Here is a 27,971-nt window from a genome sequence, read left to right on the forward strand (position 1 = left end):
AATAAATAAATAAATAAATAAATAAATAAATAAATAAATAAATAAATAAAATAGAAAATGAGTTGGCATTACCTAGCAGAGGTGAAGGTGGGCACCACGAGAAAGCCTAGAAAGAGTCTAGCACATGTGCACCAGGAGATATGTATAAGAATGTTTACAGAAGCATAGTTTGTAATAGAACAAAACTGGAAACAATTCAAATATCCATCAACAAGAGAATGGAAAAATAAGTTCATATACACATACAAACACACACATCACGTTTATTATATTTGTCTGATATTTTTCATAAATAAAAATCTTTAGTCCTCAGTTCATTTAGTGACTTATTATTGTTTCCACTATTTATTAAGACAAGTACTAGATGTTTTTCACATATTTCTAATTATTATAAAAACACTGTAAGGTATGATTACCTTACAGTTGGAAAAAATAAAAGGACTCCTTTAGCCTAACATCACACCACTGGGAAAAGCTACAGCTCAGTTTGTTCCCCAAACTCCAAAACTGAAGTTTTCTCTCTCCATATTTTTTTCCAGAAAAATCTCAACCACAACAGTATGTGTTAAACCCATTATCTTGATAATGATATAAGCACAATAACAAATTAATCCCTGCAATGTTGCTCTTGATATGTAGCCCTATTCCTCACTGAAACTAAAAATAAAAAAACAAAAATGAAAAAACTCATGTGCCAGCAACTAAAAATAGTGTGGTCTCCTTGAAAGGAAAAAAAAATGAAAACTAAAGTCAAGTCTACTTAATCTAGGCTGCATTTATTCATGTTGAATTATCTATAATTCAGGAAAATTAACATGAATGATACACAGAAAATGTTCAGATAAAAAGAAAATCAACAGATAATACTTCTCTTCAGAGTAATTCATAATTGGCCATCAGCTTCCAGAGCTCCCTTCAAATCTGTAGCTCTCTTTCTGTGATGTCCCACCATTTCTCAGGGCTGAGGCACCCTGTCCGTAGAGAGCTTCCTCTCAAGGTCCTGTCACCATGAAGATCTCTCTTGACCCCATCTATGCCCCTGCTTTTCAACTCAGCCCCATCAACTATTTATCCCAACTCCAGCTTTTGTCTTTACTATTTCCCACTCCCTTTGATCCTTCCCCTCTGGTGACAAACATGCTCCCCATGACATCCTCAGATGCACCCTTTCTTTTGCTCTGATATGCACTCACCACTGAGCTCTCCCTCACTCCCTTTACCACCCACCTTCTTGGATGAGCCCAGCCTGGGCCAAAATCCCACTTCCAGTCTCTAATTACTTCTCCCCATTTCCTCACCTACAATGCTGGACAATCACATCTCTTCCTGGGCCCTCATGAGGCTTCAGTGAGAACATGTGTATGATGCCAGGTACCAAGTGGGAGCTCATCAGTCCTCCACTTCTTGAAATTCTTTTCTCTCTTGGATTCCACTGAGCTCCCTATTCTTTTCACTGGATCTGGGTCTTTGTCTCTTACCTCTGTCTGTCAGTAGCTTAGGGAACTCACCAGTCCCCTAGATCCAACCATGACCTCTAAGCAGAGAAGCAGATGATGCTCAAGCTCTATATCCGGACTTGATGTCTCATCTGTAAATCAACAGATCCCAAACCAAACTCACCACCCCTGATCTTCCAGAACCCCGCTACTTACCAACTGCTTCTCCTGGACACCATTTGCCAGTTTCTTAGACTTGAGACTTTGCAACCACCATGAACTCGTCTGTTTTCCCATCACTTACTAAATCCAGTCTTATTCTGTACAACCATAGTGCTTTCATCAAGCTCTTCCTTATCACAATAAAATTACTTTACCCCTACTCTTGGCCTCAACAACTCCACTTGAAATTTCAAGAGCATCTTGCCTAACCAATCTCTCCGCTCCTCTATCTCATCCCTCCTCATCCTACAAACCAGTGCAAAGAGATCTTCCTAAAGTACAGCCCTATTTCTGCCACTATCCCCTCCTTCTGCAGCCCACTGCATCTGCCAAAGATCTAACTGACTAATGCTCAAAGTTAAAAGAGTAATTAGTAGACTGACACACAATGAGTCTCTTCACATATCTGTTCAAGTTGTTCAAATTACAAACTTATGACCATGACAAAAAAAATTATTTTTACTTTTACAAACTCACTTGATTTTTTTAAAAAATTCTGTCTTTGCACACCAAGGAGTCAGGAAATATTTGTCTGCTATCTCCTTTAAAATTTAAAGCCAGTAGCAATCATACCAAAAAAAGAAATGAAATGCATCCAAATTGGTAAAGAAGTATGGCTGTCACTACTTGCATATGATATGACAATATATATAGAAAACCCTAAAGATTTCACTAAAAAAAAACTATTAGAACTAATAAATGACTTCAGTAAAGTTGTGGACACAAAATTAATACACAGAAATCTGTTGCATTTCTATACACTAATAATTAAGTCACAGAAAAAGAAATTAAGCAAACAATCCCAATTACAATTGCAACAATAAATAAATAAATAAATAAATAAATAAATAAATAAAATAAAATAAAATACCTAGCAATAAACCTTACCAAGGAAGAGAAAGACCTGTATATTGGAAACTGTAAAGCAGAGATGAAAAAAATTAAAGATGACACAAACAAATGAAAAAATACTCCATACTCATGGATTGGAATAACCAATATTGTTAAAATGTCCATACTACCCAAAGCAACCTACAGATTCAAGGCAACCCCTATCAAAATACCAATAGGATTTTTCACAGGACTAGAATAATACTAAAATTTGTATAGAACCACAAAAGACCTTGAATAGCCAAAGCAATCTTGAAAAAGAACAACAAAACTGAAGGTACCACAATCCTAGATTTCAAGATATACTACAAAGCTGTAGTAATCAAAAAAGTATGGTACTGGCATGAAAACAGAGACATAGATCAATAGAACAGAATAGAGAGCCCAGAAATATACCCACATTTATATGGTCAACTAATCTTCAACAAAAAAAACACAAGAATATACAGATAGGGAAAAGGCAGTCTTTTGAACAAATGATGCTGGAAAAACTGGAGAGCTATATGCAAAAGAGTGAAACTAGAACACTTGTTTACACCACACACAAAAATAAACTCAAATGGTTTAAGACCTAAATGTGAGACCTGAAACCATAAAACTCCTAAAAGAAAACACAGAGAGTAATTTCTTTGACATTAGCCATAGCAACATTTTTCTAAATATAGCTCCTCAGGCAAGGAAAACAAAAACAAAAATAAACTACTATGACTTCACCAAGATAAAAAGCTTTTGCACCTCAAAGAAAACCATCAACAAAAGGAAAAGGCAACCTATTGAATGGAAGAAGATATTTGCAAATGATATACCTGAGTAGGGGTTAATATCCAAAATCTAACACACACACACACACACACAAAATCCAATTAAATGAATAGACATTTTTCCAAAGAAGACATACAGATGGCCAACAGACACATGAAAAGATGCTCAACATCACTCATCATCATGGAAATGCAGATCAAAACCACAATGAGATATCAGCTCACACCTATTACAATGGCTGGAATCAAAAAGACAAGAAACAACAGGTGTTGGCAAGAATATGGAGAAAGAGGAACCCTTGTGCACAGTTGGTGGGAATGCAAACTGAGGCAGCCACTGTGGAAGACAGTATAGAGGTTCCTCAAAAAGTTAAAAATTGAACTACCTTATGATCCAGTAATCCCACTAGTAGGTATTTAGCCAAAGAAAACAAAAACACTAATTCAAAAAATATATGCACCCCATGTTTATAGCAAACACTATATATATACATATATATATATATATATATGTATATATATAATGGAATATTACTTGCCATAAAAAAGAATGAGATCTTGCCATTTACAACAACATGGATGGACCAAGAGGGTATAACGCTAAGTGAAATAAGTCAGACAAAGAAAGACAAATATCATATGATTTCACTTATATGTGGAATCTAAAAAGCAAAACAAAGAACCAAAAAGTAGACTCAAATATAGAGAACAAACTGGTGGTTGCCAGAGGGGAGACGGGTGAGGAGCTAGGTGAAATAGATAAAGAAAATCAAAAGGTACAAATTTCCAGTTAAAAAATAAATAAGTTACGGAGATGAAGAGCACAGCATAGAGAAGATAGTCAATAAAAAATAACATTGTAGGTGCCCCTGGGTGGCTCAGTCGTTAAGCGTCTGCCTTCGGCTCAGGTCATGGTCCCAGGGTCCTGGGATCAAGCCCCACATCGGGCTCCCTGCTCGGCGGGAAGCCTGCTTCTCCCTCCCCCACTCCCCCTGCTTGTGTTCCCTCTCTCGCTGTGTCTCTCTCTGTCAAATAAATAAATAAAATCTTAAAAAAAAATAATAACATTGTATGGTGACAGTGACTATACTTATCACAGTAAGCACTGAGTAATATACAGAATTGCTGAATCAATATGTTGTACACTTGAAACTCATATAACATTGTATGTTAATTATACTTCAATTTAAAATTTTTAAGTTTCTTTTTTTAAAGATTTTATTTATTTTCATGACCTGAGCCGAAGGCAGATGCTTAATGACTGAGCCACCCAGGCGCCTCTAAAATTTTTTAAAATAAAGTTTGAAGTCAGAGTTAGCACACTGGTGCCCCAGTATCCACATCTTTGATGTCTAAAAGTTAATATTCAAAAATCAGAAGACTTTCCCTAAAATCTGAAAAGCTGGCCTCCCTTGAAAACTCACTTGATCAGGTAACACTCGCTCAGCACTGAGCTGATGACAAGAATGGCAATGAGCTGGAGGAGAATCAGACACGGCTGCCTCATTGGCCAGGGCACCCCCTCTACTCGAATTAGTTCACTGAGATCACTACCTAGGAATTTGAACAATGTGGTTTTATTGTCATTTATATAAAATGCCATCAGAGCCCCTCCACCCTGCAAAGTATGCCCAGCAAGTTCAGGATCAGCATGTCCTTGTAGATGGGATCCATGGGCTCTTCATGAACCCATTTAAGAAGCATGTGTGCATTTGTCACTTGTTGGGACTGTGGGAGAGCAGGGTGTTTTATGTCATCAGCCACTTTAGATGTTCTACTTGCCTCATCCAACAAGACCTCCAGCCATAAATGATTGTGACACTGGCATAATATATTTCTTGTTTTGTAACATGAAACTCACACCATGTGTGCTTCCAAATGTTTATTATTCCCCTGTGAATAATTTATTCGAGTACATTTCCAGGATTATGAATTAGGATGACTTGTTCTGCTCTCCAACATCATCTTCGTTTCTTAAAAATCCTAGAATGAACTTAATTAAATTCCAAAGCTTGAGTTTATCTTAATTTGCTTTCAATCCTTTCCTTCCTGATTCTATTCTGACTTTCTTTCTCTTCTATTTTTAACTTTTCACTTTGTATTTCACAGGTTATCATCTTAAACAGCTTTGTGGTTTAGGGACGTGTGTGTGTGTTTTAACACGGAGGCTAAACATTTGACATCTCTGCTATTTTTGTTCTAAGGAGTATCACCTTTTGCTGAACCTATAAAGGTGTCAAAAGTGTCGCTTGCCTTGGCCTTCCCTTTTCTCTGATTTGTTGATTCTAAAGCCCATTTTCATCTCCGCCATCTCGCCGCTCCCTTATTATCTTGGCTTTCCCAGTTTTGTGCCTGCATTTCGCATTATTTCTCCATAATCTCACCCCATGACCTGGCCTGAGTTCTAATCGGAAGTTTCCACTTGCCTTTCAGGAATGAGCTCTTATCAAAAGAAAACCACTGAGTCATAAACACACTTGCTTGCCAGCTGCTAGCCCAGCGTTCTGAAGGGAGAAGACACTCGGTTAATGTGGGGCTCTGCCAGATTCCAAGAAGCCCTGCGACTCTTCAGAGAGAGCCCATGGCAGCTCTAGGCACCCAACAACCCACGTATTTATTACCTGCACCTTTCCCCCGGCTCTCTGCCCAGCTGGGTGGGATGGTGCCGCACACGCAGCAGGGTGGGAGTCAAAACACTGCATTTCATGAGTCTTCCCCATGCTCGCACCCTCTGGATGCCTCGCCTCCTCCCAGGACGACGATCCCTTCAGAAGCCCGGCCACTTCCTCCATAGACTGCTTCTACAGCTCAGGCCTTGCCACTCGGCCGGGAGCAGTATCTGCCTGCATCATTGTGCTTCCCTGCATCCAGGAATCCAGGAATCCACTCCCAGGAGAAGAGCGGAGCTCCCTGCCAGATGGCAAGCAGCCACCACGCTTGCCCAATGGCCCTGGAGGAATGTGACCGAGCGCCCTGCGTGTGGCTGCCCCCCCCCCCCTACGGCCTGGCCAGCCCACGCTCCCCAACAGCCCACCCACATTCCAGCATCTTCAGTATGAATCACGATGAACACCACCACCGCACTGCAGAAAACGCCACTCAGAGCGCTGGGTCCTCTGGAACCTTCGGAGCTGTCCGAGCCCAGCAGGTTAAACTTTTTAAAACAAAGGCCAGGGATCACAGACCCAAAACCTGCTGAAATATCTGGTTGCAAGTACAATATAAAAGGGATAGAAGTGCGCATGCAATGTAAGTTCAAGCGCAATATGAAAGCACTTGGAATCATTTTCGTTCTTAAAATGTTTCTTCATAGGAAAAAAAAAAAACTAAGAATGGTGAGAAGGCCAATGAGAGCTTGTTTGGTGTATTATATTAACAAAGGACGTGGGTGGAAGTGACCTTGAATCACATCATGAAATTGTTTGTTCAGCAATAATGGTGGAAGCAGGAGGTTGGAAGAGACCGTAAGATAAGAAGAGGAATTAGGCCTTCTCCCAAAACTATGCCTTGTCCCTTTCTTGTCTTCCTTACGACAACACTCTTTAAAGGGCAGGAGTACAAAAGGCACCATCTCGCTCAGCTCTGCAAATTCCCTTTCCCACCGCTTCTCAAGAGCGGCAGGGGGCACAGTTTGAGGCTCCTGGACAGAAGGGAGATGGAACACTTCATAAACTTCTTTCCTCGTGGCCACAGGCTTAGCAATTTGCTTTCACAAATATCAGATACCCCCCAAACTAAAAAAGGAACACCACTCCTGGCTAGGGTGTTACGCGCCTTGATTACTGGACCCTTGGCCACCTGAGTCTCAGGTGGAGTTCAAGGTCACTTTTACGATGTCGAACAACTGGTCTCCAAAGGCCAGAAAAAAAGGAATTTGACCTGCTGTCCCAGGCAATGATGTTAGACACAAAGGACTTCAGTTCCCATCTTGGCCCTGGCCCTGCCTGGCTGTGTCACCTGGGACAAGCCACTTGGCTCTCTGAACCTCAGTTTCCTCAACTGTGAATTGAGGCAAATGTCCCCCAGTAACTGAGATGGTGCACGGGAAGCACTTGGCACCCTACCTGGCACACGGCAGGAATCCAATAAACCGCAACTCAACCCTCCATTCATGCTTAACGGGCTGTGCAGCAGTGGGGTTTCTGGATCATTAAGTCACTTTAACAAGTTTTAAAAAGCAAACTAGTTCATACCAAAGCAGACACAAGCCATGTTTATGAACAATTCTCTCCCAAGGTCTTAGACTTAAAGCTCAGGGATTCGTATGGTTTCCAATGTAGAACAAGGGGTGGGGGTTAGGAGGTAAAGTGTTGCACCAGGATCAGTAATTTATGACCTTTCCTTTAAAAAGAAAACTATACTTAACATAAGATGCTAAACATCTGAGGGGCACCTGGGTGGCTCAGTCAGTTAAGCGTCTACCTTTGGCTCAGGTCATGATCCCGGTGTCCTGCGATCGAGCCCCACGTCCAGCTCCCTGCTCAATGGGGAGTCTGCCCCCCCTCCTCCTGTAAATGCATGCTCTCTCTCTCTCTCTCTCTCAAATAAAAAAATAAAATCTTAAAAAATATGCTAACATCTGAATCCCTATGTAGTGTTCCTCATTCAGAGCTTCAGTCCTGTAGAAATTGGAACATCACACCAATGACTGTTTTTTTCTCTCTGTGTTGATGTATTTATAGAATATGACCATATCATCACATACATCATGTACATAAGTGAACATACACACCCGCACACATGAATGACAGAAAAGACTGGAATACACACTCGAGGTATAAACGTGCTTGGCTCTCAGGACATGACATGAGCATTACACACAGACTTCCATTTTATTTCTTCTCAGTCAACGTGTGCCCAGGGGCCTACTGAACTCAAATATCCAGGCACGTGCAGGAAATCCTCTTGTCCAGCCTAGTCTAGAAAAGGGAATTTCTTATGAAATCAAGTATCCTACTTAAGAGAAAGTTGGTGCCTCTCAAAAGTGGGTCTAAAGCCACAGCAACCCAGGCCAGTGGGGAATGCTCATGGCTCCCGATCAAAAAGCTCTCCCTGAATGCCAGGCCTCACTGGTGAGTCACCCTGGATAACGAAACCCTTCCCTAAACCATAAACACCTGAAAGACTGTCTTTTAGGCATTTACTCCTTGGTATGAATGAGTTTAACTGAAATCTTTTGCCTTAACAAGAAGTCAAGATGATTTCAATGAAACAATGTTTCATTTGTTTTGTTTTTATTCGGGACAACGGTTGAGGGGTGAAGCAGAAGTAATACAACATTGATTTCAGTGGTTCTCAAATTATGAGAATTGTCTGGTGGGTGGGGGTTGTTTAAAATGGCGATTCCCTCACCCAACCCCAGATTCCAATTTAGTAAACTGGAGGTCAAAGCCATGAATCTACATATTTTTAACAACCCCCTGCCCCAATGACCCTAGTATGGTCCTCAGACCACAATATGGAGAAACTGGACCAGGCGTACCACCCCGAAATCTCTAGAACCTAGAACCCGGCTTGAAATAAAAGTTAAATCCCCACAAACTAATTATTAGGAAAAGAGCACACTGTACATGCATATGTCTGGGGATTTCTGGAGCACCAATGCTTTCCTGGCAGCCCCACACCACACCGACTCCTTTTACTCATAGTCCCATTTCTGAGAGAGGGGTATTGAAGTCTCCAGCCATAATTCATCTATTTCGCCTTGAAGTTTTTTTTTTTTTAAGATTTTCAGGAATAGAGGGGGAGGGAGAGGGAGAGAATCTCCAGCTGACACCACATTGAGCACAGAGCCCAATGCGGGGCTCGATTTCATGACCCTGAAATCATGACCTGAGCCAAAATCAAGAGCCACACACTTAACCGACTAAGCCACCCAGGTGTCCCTCTCCTTGTGGTTTTATCAGCTTTGGTTCATGTAGTTTGATGCTCTAGTTGGTGCATACATGTTGAGGATTGTTAAATCTTCTTAGAGCAAGTGACCTCTTTATCATGTAATGCCACTATCTATCTCTGTTTCCTTGCTCTGAAGTCAGCTCTGTCTGCAATTAATATAGCTACTCCCACTTTTTTTTTTTTTTCAGTAGTGTAGGCATGGTCCATCCTTCTCCATTCATTTACTTTTAATCCAAATATGTCTTTATATGTATCTTGTGGACAATACAGAGTTGGGTCTTATTTTCTGACTCATGGCTCCTAGCCTCACTCTGGCTCCAGCTTACCCTACCCCTATTCCCAGAAATCCCTTTTCTAAGGTTTGATCTTGGACCCTGACTTTGCAGCATCTTCCACAAGATGTTCCTACCAAAAGAAAGAAATGACCATGGAAATCCATTAAAACCGTTTGTTGTTCTATCACACTGGGGGGCAAATCATAGCTCCTGAAACATAATTAGATCAAGTAACTGACCCAGGCATTACAAAGGACTCAAAGGGCTTCATGACATTTAGCTTTTCACTAAATAAGAATCTAGCATGTCTGAATTAATCACACATTTTTCTTTGATGAAGTCTAAATTAATAAGATTTATTGTATGTGTGTCTGTGTTGTGTGCCTGCTCATGCCTAAGAGATAAACCCATTAGCAAAGAAAACCTTGCTTCCAGAGGCAATAAAGAAATAACCTGGGAGCCGCTGCCGCCAAGTCCGGATCCAGCCTCGTGCGCCGCTGACGCCCGCCCGCCCGACGTGCACTCCCGATTCCTTTTGGTTCTAAGTCCAAAATGGCAACTCTCAAAGATCAGCTGATTCAGAATCTTCTTAAGGAAGAACATACCCCCCAGAATAAGATTACAGTTGTTGGGGTTGGTGCTGTTGGCATGGCTTGTGCTATCCCAGTATCTTAATGAAGGACCTGGCAGATGAACTTGCTCTTGTTGATGTCATGGAAGACAGACTGAAGGGAGAGATGATGGATCTCCAGCACGGGAGCCTTTTCCTTAGAACACCAAAAACTGTCTCTGGCAAAGATTATAATGTGACTGCAAACTCCAAGCTGGTTATTATCACAGCTGGGGCACGTCAGCAAGAGGGAGAAAGCCGTCTTACTTTGGTCCAGCGTAACGTGAACATCTTTAAGTTCATCATTCCTAATATCGTAAAATACAGCCCAAACTGCAAGTTGCTTGTCATTTCCAATCCAGTGGATATCTTGACCTATGTGGCTTGGAAGATAAGTGGCTTTCCCAAAAATCGTGTTATTGGAAGTGGTTGCAATCTGGATTCAGCCCGGTTCCGTTACCTACTGGGGGAAAGACTGGGAGTTCACTCATTAAGCTGTCACAGGTGGGTCCTTGGGGAGCACGGAGACTCCAGTGTGCCTGTATGGAGTGGAGTGAACGTTGCTGGTGTCTCTCTGAAGAATCTGCACCCCTGACTTAGGCACTGATGCAGATAAGGAAGAGTGGAAAGAGGTTCACAAACAGGTGGTTGACAGTGCCTATGAGGTGATCAGACTGAAAGGCTACACTTCCTGGGCCATTGGACTGTCTGTGGCAGATCTGGCTGAAAGTATAATGAAGAATCTTAGGCGGGTGCATCCAATTTCCACCATGATTAAGGGTCTCTATGGAATTAAAGATGATGTCTTCCTTAGTGTCCCTTGCATCTTGGGACAGAATGGAATTTCAGACGTTGTGAAGGTGACTCTGACTCCTGAGGAGGAGGCCCGTTTGAAGAAGAGTGCAGATACACTTTGGGGGATACAAAAGGAGCTGCAGTTTTAAAGTTTTCTAATGTACCACTTCACTGTCTAGACTACAGCAGGATTTTAGTTGGAGGTTGTGTATATTGTCCTTATTATCTGATCTGTTACTCAAGTAATATTAAAATGGCCTAAGAAAAAACGTCAGTTTCCTAAAGTTCCAAATAGCAGTGGTTCACCAAACCCTGCAGCTGTATCCTGATGCTGATGATACCTGGCTTTGTAGCCCTAAATGGGTTAACGTAAGTTAGCCCCACCGTCTCCGAGGCACCACGGCCAGAGCTGCGGCTGCTCTTCACACTGGATGTGTGTTTACTGTGTGTTCTGTCACTTCGGGTTCCTTCCCCCAACACCCGACATGCCTAGTCCATCTTTTCCAGTCAGTCATGTCCTGGGATCCAATGTATAAATTCAATATTGCGTGTATTGTGCATAATTGTTCTAAAGGATCTTACTTTGTGTACCATGTATGTCAGAATATAGTGTACATGGCCATATAATGTAAAAAGACAATGCAACCAACTAAGTGTCATACCAACTAAAATACCAAATAAATTTTGAACAGTGACTCTAAATGTATTATATTAAAAAAAAAAAAGAAAGAATCTGAAAGTTTTCAATTCAAGGATTAAAAAAAAAAAAATGTTGCTTATAAACTTAAAGATATGGGCACCTGGGTGGCTCAGTTGGTTAAGCGTCTGCTTTTGGCTCAGGTCATGATCTCTGGGCCCTGGGATATTGAGTCCCGCATCGGGCTCCCTGCTCAGTGGGGAGTCTGCTTCTCCGTCTCCCTCTATCCCTACCCCTGCTCGTGCACTCTCTCTTGCTCTAATAAATAAAACAGTTTTTAAAAAATAAATATACTTAAAGATATAATAGTCATTTCCTTTACTGAAGCCAGTTACTTCATAAGATTTGTTTAAAACTCTGTTCTGGACCTAGATAAAAACACAGTTTTGTTTCTAAATCATACCTTCCCCAAAATAATTGTGCCATACATTTTTACCCTAAGACAGAAGTTTTCCAATCTGGACCAAGGGGGTAAAAACAACAACAACAACAACAAGAGAGCTGGACAGGAAAAGAATATTGATCCTTATGGTTTTCCTAGGAGCCATTGTCCTGAAATTAGTCACAATATACACAGTGGGAAGAAAGAGAAAACGGAGACAACATTTAGGCCATAGATACCGATAAAAAAGCTAACCATTTATAATACATATCAAACAAGAAATCAGAAGACCGTCCAATGGTCCCATCGGTACTGTCAAGAAAAATTATCTGAAATTTGGAAATAGGGCATGATGATGACTAGGTCCCCTTTCCAAGTCATATAGAACATTGTCTGACAAAGCCTCGTAAAAGTACCTGATGCTTTACAGAGGATACCTTGGCTTGACTTAATATTTATCACTCCTTAGGGGCCAGACTCTGTGAAGTTAGACGTTAGCTCATGGAAGAGGGACAAACTGCAAACGATTTCTGACCCATTTTTTTTGTCCCAGGAGCCAAAGATTGTGATTTTGTCACCTTATATAACATTGCATATCTCAGTTGTGCCTCAGCAGATCTTATTTCGGGATTTGGTTTAATTGACTATGTACACTTAAGTCTCCATACTCTTGCTTGAATCAACTTTGCCATCCTGTTAGTTGTTGCATTAATGAGTTAAATGCTCATTTAACATGCTCAGTGTATGTTTGTATAAGAATCATAACACCAATTTATTAAAAATTATACATCAAGACTTTCCTTACCATTTGGTCCACCCATCTTCCTGTCTGGAAACAAAAGCCTGCTCTACTCTTCTCACTGAAGCCTAAGCTTCAAAATTATTTCCGAAATCTGAGGAAGCCTGGGAAGGCTCCATCTGGCTCACACAGTGGTCTCTGGTCAATCGCCACCCACTGAGGTCACCATGACTCCTCCTCCAGTCAACACCAAATGGCTCTTTCCACAGACCTTCCCATCCGCTACCCAGGCTAACTAAGGCTCAGCATTTAACCAAGGGGCACAGATCTGGGTCTTTCATGGAAGCAGAACAATATGCAGAGAAGAAAGGCAAGACTCACTTGCATCTATTTCTTTTTTGCTCCAGGGCTCTTAGCTCCTATTAGACTTACCATTTTGAAAGAAGGTGCATGTCATTGGAAGTGACAGCCCAAGGCTACATGAATGAAGCAGGGGTGTCCTCAAGAGCACAAAAGGCAGTGTGGAATAAAAGGAAGCCAGAGAAGAAAGAATGAGGGCATGCGAGGGCACATGTGGGAAACACACTTCGTTTTGAAGACTGGGGCCCCACTCTCAGCCTTGCCTCCCCCACACTGGCTGTTCTGGTGCTATAAACGGACTCCTAGGGAGGCTGCAAGTACCAGCGCAAGGCTAAAAATTTCTGCTAAATTACTATTAAGCATACCAGGAAAAGATCTGACTCAAGGAAACACCTTACTGGATTCCCCCACCCCCAAAAAAGAAAATGTACCTTCCAAAGCAAGCCACAAAGTATGGGGTGGCTAAGTACATACGGCATTACCCCCAAAGGGACAAAAACCTAGGAATTCCATTTTTTAAACTACTGAAATAAACCCTTTCCAGCTATCTGGGGGAAATCATGATTGGTATTTACAGAAGAAGTCCTAAAATAGGTTCTTGAACATGGGTGCTTAGGAGGGGGCACAGATAGTTTCCCTCTATCCAGTGTATATGTCTCAGCAAAGAGTGAGTTTTCTCCACACAGAGCGTGAATTAGGCCACACCATCCCATCAAGGACAAGATGCAGAAACAGGCTTCCTCACCCTGTGCACTGAGTGTGTCGCACAGTTCAGAGGCCGTCAGGGATTGCTCCTGCCTCTAGGCCGTGCCTTGGTGTAGCCTTCCTCGCCGACAAGGAAGAGTTGCAAAAGGCCACTGTCCAGAGGAAGAAAACACTTCTGGATAAAGGGAGGAGATGCCTGCAGACTCCAACCCACGCGTGTGAGCTGCATCTCAGACACATGTGAACTTGCTTTAAAAGGCATCTGTGAATGAGTACTGCTTCTTTCTGGCCCCTGGCCTGGGTCACGTCAAGGAGAGCACTTCACCTGTACTCTAATTCTGCAATCCAATGCATGCCCAAGGAAATGTTTTGACAAAATTGTCACTTAGATAAATAAAACACAAAGCTTCCCTTGTAAATGTAAACTACAGCACGTCGGTGTGACAGGCATGCAGTGGTCCCTAGATCCCAATGACCAAGGAGAGTATTTGTCCAGTTTCTGACTGCCCCCAAACACCCCCATTTCTTCTCTAGTGACCTCAAGACTCTCCACATCCCTGCAGACAGGATGCAGTGGACCCGCTCTCAGCTGGACCACTCTCACAGGGCCATCAGCAATCGTCACACCCAGCCCCCCAGGGCAATTTTCAATAATCATAGGCCATACAAAAATGGATCACAGGAGGAGGATTAACTGGCAACATTATTACCCACGGGAAATGTCCAGTTGGGGAAAAAGGTGAAAGTCTAAGCTATCAAAGGCAGTATAACATGGAGGGAAGTGTGTAAATTTTAGTATCAGACACACAGGGTTTCAGTTGCAACCCTATGTGCCCGTGGGCAATTCACTTTACCTCTCTCTGATAATATTTTCTCACCTACCAAATGGAAACAGGAACCTGTGCCTTGCAGAATTATATATGATGATCTATGTGAGGCACCTGGAGGTGTGGTGGTCATTAGGGCAGCGCCCATGTATCGTGGTATTCCATTCCTTCCAGGCACGTGGCAGAATTGTACTTTTCCTCTCCATTTGAAGTTGGTCTTGGCCATGTGTCCTGCACTGGTCAATGAAGCTTAAGGAGCCAGGGAGGGATTCACTCCATTCATCATTCCCCCTTTCCCACTACTACGGTGGTCACAGAAGCATGCAAGATGAAACCTCTGTCGTTCTGGGTCACTATGTGACCGTGGTGGGCAGAAACCCGCTGCAGACCCACATAGTGCATTATAGCATGAACAAGAAATGTCATATTAAGCGACTGAGATATGGGAGTGCTTTTGTTACTGCAGCATGACCTATCCCATCCTGACTAAGAGAATAAGTACTCAATGAATTCTAGCGGTTGTGTTTCTGTTTTTATTATTTCAAAATGCCACCTTTGAAAGGGAGGTGGGAATGCCTAAAAAAAAAACCAAAGATTTGGACTGAACTGAATAGACCGATCCCAAGGCAGTTCACCAGGCAAGGACCCTGATACATTCATTGTTTAGACTTAAAAGGAGAAAAAATAAATAATGCCAGTTCCTGTATCTGAGCTATGCTTCCATGAATTAAGGATTTAAAAGGTCACTTTGAGCAGAGTAGGATAAATACACAAAAGAATTTCTGCAGATTAAAAGCTCTAGAGTGCTGGGCCCCAGCCAGAATAATCATAATCCAAGAATTGAAGTCAAAAGCCCTGGAAAATAACTCTTAAGTATTTCCAGCCTTTAAAACTCTTCAATGGACCAGATAACATCTGTTTCCTAATCTAGTGTAAAAAAAAGCTTCATTGCTAAATAGTAGTAAGCACCCCTAAGCATGAAATTCATTGCCATTTTCTAGGCAAAACAAACACATACATTAATCCTTCTCCCTTGTTATCTGCAGATGCCATCAGCTAGAGATGCCCCCACAGAAGGGGAGCTTTACACCCAAACAACAAACAGAATGCTTCACTTTCCCGGAAGTTGCCAGAAAAGGCCCATATGAACTCCCAAGCACTGGCACCCAACCCCTACGGACGTTTAATATGGAAGAAATGAAATATGCGGGACTACCGACTGAATAAATATAATCCTTTTTCTTAGCCATTGACCTAGTTCAATATAAAGAATGTGAGCTCCAAAGTACCACAGCCTGGAGTTCAGGTCCTGTATTTACCACTTACTAGCTGTGTAATCTTAGGCATATCTCCCTCTCTGAGACTCAGTTGACGTATATTTAGAATTACAGTACATATAGTTACCCTTTGTGAGGGCCTGCTGGATGTGGGTGTAAGTGCTTCGTGTGCATGACATCTTTATACAATGACCATATGAAGGGTTTATATGGATCTCACAGATGAGAAAAATGAGGCTCTAAACTAGCAGGAAGTAAAGCCAGATGCAAATTTGGATCCAAATGGCCCCTAAGCCTGAGCTCTTATCCCTGAGAACCCTGACTCTGTAAGCCTACCTCCCGGAGTAACAGAAATCACAGCGTGTAAGGTAAATCCCCAGCGCTATCCCTATCCCAAGTCAACACTCAGCCAGTGTTCCTTTCCCCCTGTCTCTTTCCCCTCTCTATCCCTCCCATTTTATCCACCAACAACTCTTTACCTTGCCAGCTTTATTCCCAATGGTGTATCTGGAATATCCCTTTGCAACCTCAAATCTTCAGTAGTTCATACTAATCTTCTCATTAATCTATGAAGATATGCTATCAATATAAAAATATATATGGCTTTAGATGTATATATAAAGAGATATAAATACAGGAAAAAATGGAAGGAAACGTTAACCGATTATCTCTGAGTAGTGGAATCACAAATGACTTTTCGTAACTCTAAGTTTTTTTGTATTGTGTCTAATGAGAGCGCATTTCTTTGATAAGCAAGAAACAATATTTTTCAAAGTCATGGAAGGAGATTACTGGGCTCCTTGTAATTTTTTCGACATTAGCATTTATCATTTCCAAAATAAACAAGGGTATTTCCGTCACTAAAAATATATTTCTTTGTTTTTGCTTACTTTAAAAAAATGTTCAAATGCTGCAATTAATGCAAAGGAAAAAAATCTAGTCTGCACTTAGAGCTGATTAGCCTGACGTTCCTTCCACTTTGTGAACAGGTTGCGGTAACCGCAGTGGACTGGGGACACCAAGATTTACCAGCGGGAGGTGTGGAGACGCGCTGGCATGGCCAAGGCTGGGGTTCGACCTCCACCAGAAGGCCAGGATCTTCCAAGCTCCCCCTGACAAGCCAATGATCTTCCCCTGCCCTTGACCAAAGTGACCGTGTTTACACATAAAATCAAGCTTAGGTCTGGTTTAGCCTCCATGTCACCAATACAGACACTCAGGGCTGCCAGACTGCCTTGGAACATTCAAGACAAGAGTAAGATACAGCCTGTCCTCCTCAAATCTTCCCAGGCACAATAGGAAGCATTATGGGCTATCTTTAGTATTTCCTTCAAAAATCATGCATCCTTCTGCTCTACGGAAGTGAAGTCAGTCCTCAGTGCCCCAAACCAAAGTCAATACAGCCATAGAAAGCTGTATATTTAGGCTACATTGACCGAAAGTGGCAGGCTACCACTACACCGGGTTCGGGAAGTTGCATGCCAAGAAACAAGAGGTAGAAACCTGCTTCCGATTTCACCATAAGATGTTAAGGCCACTGTTGACTACGTCTGCTATTGTCTGCATAGCCCCCGGGTGGAGTTAAGCCCTGAGAAATCTTTACCTTCCAGAGTAACCAATGAATTTTTGCTTTCATGGCTAGACTGCATTCCCTTTTCCAAGCTGCCTTCCAGGAAGCTCAGAGTCAAATGCATACCCTCCCCACCCCCACAACTGTGTAAATCATAAAGCTTACAAAATAGCATTCAGCTTCCTCCCATGATCTTGACATTCCATTGAGTTTACATTTATCCTGATTCTTACTTTGTATTCTTTCTTAATGTTTTAATACTTTATTCTAGTATCCCTTGTTAGCCAACTCAACTCCTATATAAAAAAACATGGGATATAAATTAACCAGACACTGCTGGCCGGCATCAGCCATGTCAAAGGGGTCCCATCTGAAGGGCATGCTGCGAAGAGCACCAGAAGGGGACTCTCCTCTCCCCATCAAAGTCTCATCTCAAATGTATATGAGTTCACCCTTTGAAATCCATTCACTTAGCAAAACTACTTTCTTCTGCTCTTGGGAGAGAAAGCAAATATACTTGGAAAGGATGCCTCACTGTTTATCCTTGCAGAGAACTTTATGCTGACCCTGTCTAATCATACAGAGCTCTGCACAGGTGTGGATTGAGGAAAAGAGGAAATGTAAGGAGAAGGATAATTGAGTTTGATGAAAGATTTAGGAAATGTTTGGAGATCAGGAATATTTACACAGTGGGGAAATTGCTTTTCTGGGACAAGCAAACTGATGGGCTACAGGGCTTTTTGATAACCAGAGAGGGGGTGGGAAGGAGCTAAGACTCCTTTACCTACTTCATAATTTGGTACAAACATCCAAACTCAAGCCTAACAGCCTATGGTGAAGGGCTTGATACTTGTAGTAAACAACCCTCAGCATTTCAGAGTTCACAAGGGGCGCTTTACAGATATTATCACATTTAATCTTCAAAATGACTCTAGGGGCTTCCATTATTCTCCTTATTAGTAAGCAGGAGAACCATGGCTCAGAGAGATTAGGAACTTGTCCAAGGGCACGCAATTTACTCGGCAGCAGAGGGGAGATAAGAACACGGATCCCTTCCACCATCTGGCATAACATGGCGAGTGGAGCACACAAGAAGGAACAGGACCACCCAGAGCAGGACATTCCCAGGCATGAGGTCTGATCCCACCATGACTTCTAGAAAAGCCCAGCGCTCCACTCCACGCAGTCTGCCTTTAGGTAACCCTAAACACAGATCTCCCAGCAAAACCATAACCCACACTTGAAAATAAAAATCCCAGTCTACCGCCGCCAACATCCACACCCAAGAAAACACCTGCCAATTAGGGAAGTCCTTTCCTTGTACTTCACACCGATTGTTCTTCATCTGCCCCATGTACAGGAAAGCATTTCTGGGGCACTTGAGGAGGAGGTGTTAAATTTACTGGATTCCAAATGTTCTCATTTATTTATAATTGAGAACATGTGAAAGGGAAGGAAAATGCAATGCTGAACAGTGAATGACATCTTCCCGCCTCACAAGCCCTGGCACCTGCCAACCTCCTCGTGGACGGCACATCACGGTTCAGACGAAACGAGAACAGGACAGCTGTCCTTCTCTGCAGAGTGGGTCCTGGGAGGGGCCTCCAGGCCCTGAGGTCATGGTCACGGTCTGTGGGCTGAGGCTCATGCTCATACTTAGCAAACACCTAAACCAAGCAGACAGGGATCCAAACTCGAGGAGACCTGACAGGTGATCAGACCTTAGGACCAAGCCAGGCTGGCTGAACACCAGCCACAGGCCTAAGGTGCCATGGTGGCAAGGGTAAGAGCCTGGATGTCGGGAAGTCAATCATCCCAAAGTACGCAGACTCCAGAAAGGGCAAAGGGCACCCACCGGCAATGGAGCAATCCAGAGGGCAGCGGAGACCACAAACCCAGCAACACCATGGTGCAGGGTGGGAGCTTCTGGACTGGAGACAGAAGTCAAATCTTAATGTCACCATGTTCTGGCTGTGTGACTCCAAACGACTTGTCCTCCCTGTGCCCAGGTTTCTTGATCTAAGACTTGGAGAGGAGAGACCTGCTTCACAGGACTGCTGTGAGCATTAAGTGAGATAATATTTACAAAAATGCCAACACATAATCTGTTGCATAGTCGGCACTCGATAAATGTTTCTTTTTCTTTTCAAACTCTACTGGAAGTAGCAAATTCTCAGGGCCCAAGCTAAATGCCTTCAGGTGTCAGTTTGGGTTTTACTGTTGTTGGGTTTTGTTTTGTTTTGTTTTGTTTAGTTTGAATACCTAAAAGTTGGTTATTGAGTGTGTATGAGTCCAATTTCAATGTTACTTCCCCTACAGCCTAAACACCTTCCTGATCTTCCTAGAGGAATTCCTAAATACCCTTCTCTGAAAGACATGCCTAAAAATCAACATCTTTATCTAATGAGGGACATGCCCATCTCTGCCACAGTCTCCACTACTCCCTATTGTCTTTCCCCAGCCCAATTTGCACATTTATGCTCCCTGCCTGTCCGAGTAAGGCATCCTTAAGCCAAGGATCAGAGTAAGTGGCAGACAGAGGCTCATAAGAGATAAAGAGCAACAGCTCACATAGGCCAGCCCCAAACCCTACCACAGTCATGATTCCACAATGACCACCCCACCTGAGAGTAGCTACATTCCCCAGCAGCAGAGCCAAACCCGGCAGAGCACCAGGTCCTCAGGTGCCACCGAGCAAATGGTAGCCCCGGCAAAGTCAGGAGGAAAAGGACATCGGCAACTTTTTGGGGATGGCCATCAAGGGAGCAAGTCAGCATCAGCTGAGTCTCTAAAGCTGCATGAACCTCAGAATAGAAACAATCACTCAAGTAAATTAAGGCACGTGAGCCACTCTCCAATCCCCTCCCTAAGCCCACAGAGGGGAAAAGATGCTTGAAATTCGATTTGATTTCCAAGCTTCCACTCCCCTTAGGCTAAGACGATCAGCCCTCCAAACCCTTTGAAGCACCTAGTCTCCACAAACTCCCCACTACTGGGGCAGCCGAGGAGTTAGAGGTGACTAGCAGTTTCTTCTTGGGCTCTCCTGCGGCTCTGTTGGTGGGGCTGGAAGAGGTGAAGGGACAGCACACAGACAGCAGATCCACCCTTAGTTAGAGATTTCTGGATCTCCTGCAGCCTGTGGTCTTGCTCAGTTGACAGCAGGGATGGACCCAAACGGGCCTTGGGGTCTTATTCACATGAAACACGACTGTGTTCGCCAGGGGAAGCTATGCGCAGCTGAGCTATCAGGGAGAAAAATACTGAAGGAATGTACTAGGGGTCTCATCAAATGCTCTCAGGGGCTGGGGGCCACATTCAAAATATTTAACAAAGTCCCGGCGCGGAAGCATTGCCAAATCAGAACGAAGGTTCCACCAGCCAACAGCCCCGTATAGAAAGTAGTATGATTTGCCACATTTTACCCTTTTGAAAACCCAGTGCAAATACTAAAAAAAAAAAAAAAATTAAAACCCTAACACAAAACTAGTGAATGGCTCCACAGACTTCCATCCGGCCTGCTGCGAGGCCTGGCCATGGCCTCGGGGAAGACAGAATGAGGCCGGTGACCTGCTGTAAACGTCTCCTGGAAGAGAAACATCTGGTCTGGCTCCCCGATCACATCAGTTTCCTGGTTGAACTCTGGGGTGATGGGGCTTATTGTTTGTCCATGAACGGCCACAGTTCCACTGGAAGCATAATGTCATCAAACTACGGAGCAGGACCTCAGAAATCAAACCGAGACCCAGTGTGGTTCCGCGCTGGCTGGCGACAGAACTGGGTCCAGGACACAGGCCTCTGGCTCGCACTCTAGAACTCTCCAGGCAACAAATTCTGCCCCATGCTCATGCCCTTCTGCCCTCCACGACCGTGCACTATCCACCAACCTTAGCTTCGTTGGACATGAAAACAGGTACAGATGGTAACAAAGTGCCAGGCTTCACCTCAGAAGCTTTCTAGGAAGATTCAGAAATGGGAACCAGACCAGCAGTGGTAGGGAGGGGTAGTGGTGATTCACTGAGACTGGAAATTCAATATATTCCTAAACTGATCGCATCAAGGCCCCATCCCTCCAGAGTATGGAAATACTCTCGTCTTGACCTGGGCTGTTGGCTTCAGAGAGCACACTTGAGGCATTTACTGCACGCATTTCGTGCTGCGATAAGAAAATAAAAAAATAAAGCGAAGCCATGATATGTTTATTCTTCCCAGTGAATACCCCTCTAAAAAGCTTAAGCTGAAATTTAAAGACATTCACAGAAGCACTCATAAAGAAAAATAACCAAGTCTGATGCAACCCAACTGACAATTTTTTTAAAGCAAAGCAAGGAAATTGAATGGCAAAGCCCAAAATGCCTGCCCCGTCTGCTCAGGGACACACATGCCCACGTGCACACTCTCACACACACACACACACACACACGTGCTGTTTTAGCTCCTTAGACACAGTCAGCCAGCCGCATGCCCACAACCTCCTTCCCAGATACACTGTGACAGCCACTAAGCTAATGAGATCCCAACTGTCACCCTGGGTTTTTACAATTGTTTCTCATGTTTTCTTCCCAAGACCATTGCCCAAAAGGCAGTTATAGGCAAAATGCACATCATCAGCGTTCTTCCTCCTCCTGCTCGGAGTAGCAGGGTCCCCACGTGGCAGCCTAGAACAAAGACTCTCCGCTCCCCGGGAAGGGGGAGGGCTGGGGCTCCAGGGACATGGCAGAGCCAGGTCTCTGTGGCCACCAGGCTGCGTAGTAATCGGCCACAGTTGTTGCTGCTCTGCAGAAACCGTCTGCCCATCATCCGGGGCAGGAGAAACAAATTTAAGAAACTGCCTCTCCAGAAAAATATGGTGCTGGAAATCAAGTGCCAGAGCCAGCAACAGAGACATCTGAATGCTTACACTGGGGAGATTATTCAAAGTCGAAGCAGCGTAGAAAGACACTATTTCACACTGGAGGAGGGAGAGGGGCAATCTTCCCCCATGGATAAAATGTAGGAAATGAGGCTCGAATGAATGCCCATTTAGTAAGTGCCGAACGTGAAATATGGTAGCGAGAGAAGCTCGAGGCATTAGCAATCCACTGCAAAATATCCTCAACCCAAGAGCACTGAGTGCAGGTCCTCTGAGCTACAAGCAATTTTTTTTTGATTATTTATTTATTTATTTATTAGAGAGTGAGCAGGAGAGAATCAGCATGAGAGGGGAGAGGGTCAGAGGGAGAAGCAGGCTCCCTGCTGAGCCGGGAGCCCGATGTGGGACTTGATCCCAGGACCCTGGGATCATGACCTGAGCTGAAGGCAGTCGCTTAACCAACTGAGCCACCCAGGCGCCCAGCAATTTTTTTTTTTGTCCAAAAACAAACAAACAAACAACAACAACAAAAAAACACTACACCTTATCGTTTCAGTGGGTTTTTACATAAAGGATCGTTTCATAAAGGAGGGCAGCAGGCTGCTTCAGTGACTGTCTTCAGGTAGGGGATTAAGAGAGGTTGTATTATTCTTTGCGGGTTTCCATATTTTCCATAATATCAGTATATTTATCAAAAACTGTAGTTGTTGGCACAGCTGGGTGGCTCAATCGGTTAAACGTCTGCCTTCGGCTCAGGTCACGATCCCAGAGTCCTGGGATGGAGCCCCACATCGGGCTCCCTGCTCAGCCGGGAGTCTGCTTCTCCCTCTCCCTCTGCCTGCAGCCCCCCTGCTTGTGCTCTCTCTCTCTCTGACAAATAAATAAAATCTTTTTTAAAAAAAACTGTAGTTGTTGAACTTTTTTTATGATGGATAAACGTGCTTTTCTTTCACTGAAGTACAGTTGACAGACAATATTATTATGTAAATTTCAGGTGTACAACCTAGTGATTCAACAATTATATACATTGTAAGACGTATATAATTTTTTAACCTCTTTTAAGAGCAGTACTAAGAGACAGTCAACTGCCCCAATGTGCATGTGTGCGCACACACACACACACACACACACGGCATGCGTGTAAATACTGAGTACTCCTGTTGTGTCTCTATTTTAATAGGAAACAATGATTACCCACCCAGGTGACTGTCTTTGAGCAGGGTGACAGAGCCACAGTGGGGTACAGGCTGCTTCTTACAAGGAGTGCTCTGAAAATCAGGCTGAAGGTTTAACCAGGCAAGAGAGTGAAGGGGAAGTTGGCAGGGATAAGGCAAAAAGAGACAGCCATTCCTCTCCTGCAAATGAGTTGTCCACAGCAGTGACGCTACAAAATAGCACTCAAATCAGATTTGGTCCCTTCCCTGCCCCTCACTTTGACAGATAAAAATGCCTGTCAAAGTGTCTATACATTATTAATAACTAGCTCAGGGATCCCGATGAATTCTTGGCAGAGTGCAGGTTTAAGAGGAAAAACTAATCCTATTTCCTATGAAAACCCCCAGTTCCCGGCCTCCATTCCTCTTAACAAGACAGCAACAGAAGACAGGAACACAATAGACCCTTGCTCCCTTTCTCTGGGCTCTTAGAACATTCCAGCAGCCATACTGATGGGCAAACAAATAACTGTGCCCTTCATCCAACAGTTCTCATCTAGTTAACTGGAACTTCGACATGATAGACTGCTCATATCTCCATTAACATCCTCCTACAGGATATGGGAGGTGTCAAGAATCTGGAACACAATCTATACTCAAAATTAGTCTGGCAGGATGGGCAAAATAGGTGAAGGGGCCTAAGAGTACACTTACCATCACAAACACTGAGTAACGTATAAAATTGTTGAAACCCTACATTGTACACCTGAAACTAACAGAGCACTATATATTAACTGCACTGGAATTAACATTAAAAATTTAAAAATTTTCAATTAAATTTTTTTTTAATTTCAAATTCTACTAGTATATGTTCAGGAGCTAAATTAGCCATCTCCTTCTTAACCAACTTGGAATTCACTTAAACCATGAAGTTATATTTTCTATATTTTTAGAAGTTCCATTCCATCATTTATGGATGAACTCTTTTATGTCCACATTTAATATGTTTTTTTCTCTAAAAACTGGAAGGTTAGATATCACTTTTTAGGGTTAGAGCTACTTGGATTTTTTTTTTTTTTTGACCTGAGCTTAAATATACTTGTGAAAGAATGATCATCCAAGAGTTTTATTCACCTTAAATTCAAATGTCAAATCTGAGTTCTCAGAACACGGTTCACCAAAACACGGTTCACCCACACTCAGAAAACTAATTTAGGGACGCCTGGGTGGCTCAGATCATTAAGCATCTGCCTTCAGCTCAGGTCATTATCCCAGGGTCCTGGGATCGAGCCCCACATCGGGCTCTGTGCTCAGCAGGGAGCCTGCTTCTCCCTCTCCCTCTGCCTGCCTGTCTGCCTACTTGTGATCTCTCTCTCTCTGTCAAATAAATAAATAAAATCTTTAAAAAAAAAAAAAAAAGAAGGGGCGCCTGGGTGGCTCAGTCGTTAAGCATCTGCCTTCAGCTCAGGTCATGATCCCGGGGTCCTGGGATCGAGCCCCGCATCGGGCTCCCTGCTCCGCGGGAAGCCTGCTTCTCCCTCTCTCACTTCCCCTGCTTGTGTTCCCTCTCTCACTGTGTCTCTCTCTGTCAAATAGATAAATAAAATCTTTAAAAAAAAAAAAGAAAGAAAACTAATTTAACCCAAAACAATATATACATCTGCTTTATTCATTTATAATCTACTCCAAAGTAAGAATATGTCTAATTTTTATTATACACCCTCAAAAACATATTGACAAACAGATTCTCAGAATTAGGAAAAAAAAGTCCAATGTAGAAGTTCATGAATAAGGTCCAACTCTGCACTGTGCTGAGCACTTGAAATGTGGTCAGGGAGACTGAGGAGCTAAATATTTAATTTTAATTAATTCTAATTTAAAAACTGATGTCCAATTCAGTTACTGAAAGATCTTTAAGTATGTATGGAACAACTTGGGTAGGTGAATCTACTTTTTCAACTGTACATTTCCTAACATCTAAATCCAGATCAAGTATTTCCGATGAACATTTAGCATCTGACTGGAGATGTGAAATACACATAGGATTTCTAAGACTTAGTACAAAGAAAAAGGAATATAAAATCTCACCAGCAATTTTTACCATTAATTTTGTATTGAAATGAAAACAACTTTTTATATTGAATTAAACAAAAACATATAATTAAAATTAATTATTGATGACAATTCTTCATCTGTTTCTTTTTATTTTTTAATGTGGCTACTAGAAAATTTTAAATGACATATGTGAATTACATTATATTTTTGACAGCACTGTTCTAGCTAGCTCTATACGGTGGGGTAACCGACAACAACAGCACATCGTTCATTTATTATCTCCTGATATTAACACATACGGCTATTGTAAGACAGCCATGTTTATTTTCCCACACTCTTTTCATCCTAGCTCTAAATATTAAACAAATATGTGAACCAAATGACTGACTGCTACCCAAAGAAGCAATGGTGATTCTGCCACTAATAGTGGGCAGTAGTAAATGCCAGTCATTGTAGTCACTCCCATGCAGTCTGGCTCCGGGGCTGGGCAAACATGCAGACAGACAGCACCAGCATTGCTTAGGGGAACTGAAGTGTTACACCCACGTTAACCATCCTAGCCACATCTATACAGTTGACCCTCGTACAAAACGGGGGTTAGGAGCACCAACATCCTGCGCAGCCAAAAATCCACTTACAACTTTTTTTAAGATTTTATTTATTTATTTGAGAGAGAGAGCACAAGCATGGGGGGGGGCAATAGGAGAGGGAGAAGCAGACTCCCTGCTGAGCAGGGAACCCAACTACACGGAGCTCAATCCCAGGACCCTGAAATCATGACTTGAGCAGAAGGCAGACGCTTAACCAACTGAGCCACCAAGGCGCCCCCAGGTATAACTCTTGACTCCTCAAAAACTTAACTACTAATAGCCTACTGTTGACCAAAAGTCTTACTGATAACATAAACGGTTAACCAACACATATTTTGTATGTTCTGTATAATATGTACTGTATTCTTACAATAAAGTAAGCTAGAGAAAGGAAAATGTTAAGAAAATCATAAGGGAAAATACATTTACAGTACTGTACTGTATTTATCCAAAAAATCCACATATAAGTGGACCTGTGCCTTTTAAACCCGTGTTGTTCAAGGGTCAACTATATTTATAAAGAGGGTCACTGAATATGACACACAAAGAAAACAACCAGTCTTACTGTGAAACATAAAAAAGGTCTTTTTCAAGCTATGTGCCCTGGAGTAGAGGTGGCAAATTTTATTACGGACCCAATCACCTCTTTATATATCATCTTTATTTCCAGTTACTGAGAAAATTCCCAAGGTCGTTTTTCTTCCTACCCATCTGAAAGGTTGCAGACATCAACAGTTGTGTCCACTTCTTTTTCTGCGGTCCTGTTACACAAGATGATGCACCAGAAAATTATATACTACCCATCAGACTCCATTTCAGCAGCTCAGAGAGTTTTTGTGCCTATTTATTCATTTTTACAAATATTTTGCGGGGGGGGGGGCGTGTCTGGGGGCTCAGTCGGTTAAGCATCGGACTCTTGATTTCGGCTCAAGTCATGATCTCAGGATCATGAGATGGAGCCTCGTGTCAGGCTCTGCACTCAGCGGGAGTCTGCTTCTCTCTCTCTCTCTCTCCCTCTGCTCCTCCCCCTGATCATGCTCTCTCTTTCTCTAAAATAAATAAATATAATCATAAAAAAAAAAAAATTTTTTTTTAGGGCCCACCCTCTGCTAGGCTCTTTTCTGTACCGGCATCATACAACAGAGAACAAGGATAATAAAGGTCATCGATTCCCACGCTGTTTCTGTATCTTCTTACAATTTTGTGGAAATCTGACTATAATATCCTGGCAGTAAATTAGAAGCCCGTATTAACTTTTTAAATTACTCTGCAACGTTGGAAACACGCAAGAAGACATAAAGAAAAATGTGATGAGCAATCAGGCACCCATCCCTCCTGAATTTCATCCTCATTTTCCCTCACCATTGACCCCACTGAATCAGTGTTTATTATATTTGCACATTTCTTTATCTTTTGAGTATATACTTATATGTCCCTAAGCAATATGCAGTTTGAGATGTTTTTAAGTTGCATATACATAAATGTGTTTTAAACAGATGTTTTTAAAAACTTCCATAAAGTTGAGATAAGCCACTATCTTTGACTATACTAGAAACCTCAACAATTTACCAAATTTGCAGATAGAAAAATAAGTTTTTCTTTTGACTCACCACCCAAGCCATATATAAATGGATATAAACTTAAAATATTACATATGATTATTTATGTCCATATACATAGCATACAGAGTTCATAGTAAGAATAATAGGAGTTCAGTGTATTCCATAATCATTAAAGACTTTGAATGGGCAAATTGGAAATCGCTTGTGTATGTGCTTTTTTTCCCCCTAAAATAAACTTTAAATTAGGATTTTTAAATGGTACAAAATATACAAAAGAGTTTACAGTGTAAAGAAAGCCTCCTCCAGCCTTTGCCCCAGC

The 27,971-nt window shown here is 42.5% G+C and overlaps 1 protein-coding gene and 1 pseudogene across 1 annotated transcript in view; one reads left to right on the plus strand and one right to left on the minus strand.

Moving 5' to 3' along the window:
* Positions 1-27,971, minus strand: part of FRMD3 (FERM domain containing 3) — a 311,407-nt gene that overhangs the window by 200,840 nt on the left and 82,596 nt on the right. The window lies entirely within an intron of this gene.
* On the plus strand, positions 10,024-11,118 carry LOC110569958 (annotated as a pseudogene).

Source organism: Neomonachus schauinslandi, chromosome 13, assembly GCF_002201575.2.
Source record: "Neomonachus schauinslandi chromosome 13, ASM220157v2, whole genome shotgun sequence".
NCBI classification, from domain to species: domain Eukaryota; kingdom Metazoa; phylum Chordata; class Mammalia; order Carnivora; family Phocidae; genus Neomonachus; species Neomonachus schauinslandi.